This window comes from Charadrius vociferus, unplaced genomic scaffold, assembly GCF_000708025.1.
Source record: "Charadrius vociferus isolate BGI_N301 unplaced genomic scaffold, ASM70802v2 scaffold616, whole genome shotgun sequence".
NCBI lineage: Eukaryota > Metazoa > Chordata > Aves > Charadriiformes > Charadriidae > Charadrius > Charadrius vociferus.
In genome coordinates, this window is record NW_009648690.1 from 156,609 (window position 1) to 157,503 (window position 895).

Below are 895 nucleotides of genomic sequence, written 5' to 3' on the forward strand. Positions count from 1 at the left end.
GTTCGACCACCTCAAAATTTATTTAGGCACTTTGGGCTGTGCTGCAGGCGCTAATTGCATCCCGGGGCAGAGCTGTCCCCAGCGCTGGGGCTGGATCCGGCCGTGCCCCGGGACTGGGCTGCGGGACGGTGCAATGTGGCCCCAGCGGGAGCAGCTTTGCTGCGGGACACCCTGTCCCGCTCGCGCCCCTGTGCCCCTCTCAGCCCACCTCGCTCCGGATCGGCCCCTGCCTGGGGGACACCCCTGTGGTCCAGTCCCTCCGGTCCCCTTGGACCCTGCAGGACCCGGCCGAGGGGTTCAGGTGGTGACAACACATCCCAGGGAAGATGTCCCAAAGCGGCATCAGTCCTGATGGTACTCTCATCCCACCTCCCCTCCCACTGCTTGGTGGGGGGGGCGTTTATCCCTTTCCACGGAGGGCTCTGCCTGTCCCCCTTCCCCTCCTGCCCCATTAATCTGTTTTTCTGTACCTCGGCGTCCCGGTGTGCGATAACCAACCTGGAGCCCGTGTTTATGGTTTCAGCTATATCAGCAGCTTTCAAGCCGATCGCATTTTTACAGCGCCTACATGAGGGTTTTTTATTGTTGCAATCATTTTGCTTTATATACTCCCCTTCTCCCTCCTCCTTGCCAGCCGGCGCTGCCACGTCGCCTGGGGGCCGGGCTGGTGCCGTGGGATGCCACAGGCTCCCGTGGGAGGAGAGGGCATAGGGAGAGCTGTGAAGGCACCCTGATGCCAAGGTGATGGGCCGGACCTGTCCCTCCTTCCCACGGGACAGCAGAGCCCGTGGCACTTTGGTCCCTGCCACCTTTGTCTTCTCCACACCAGGCAGAGCGGCCACGGGGTTTTAGGTGCCCCATCAGCCTCACCGGGGACTGGGGCACCCGGGGGGGG

The 895-nt window shown here is 63.1% G+C and overlaps 1 protein-coding gene across 1 annotated transcript in view; it reads left to right on the forward strand.

Annotated features, from left to right (window-relative positions):
* The window catches only part of SDK2 (sidekick cell adhesion molecule 2), a 149,715-nt gene that overhangs the window by 115,460 nt on the left and 33,360 nt on the right, over nucleotides 1-895 (forward strand).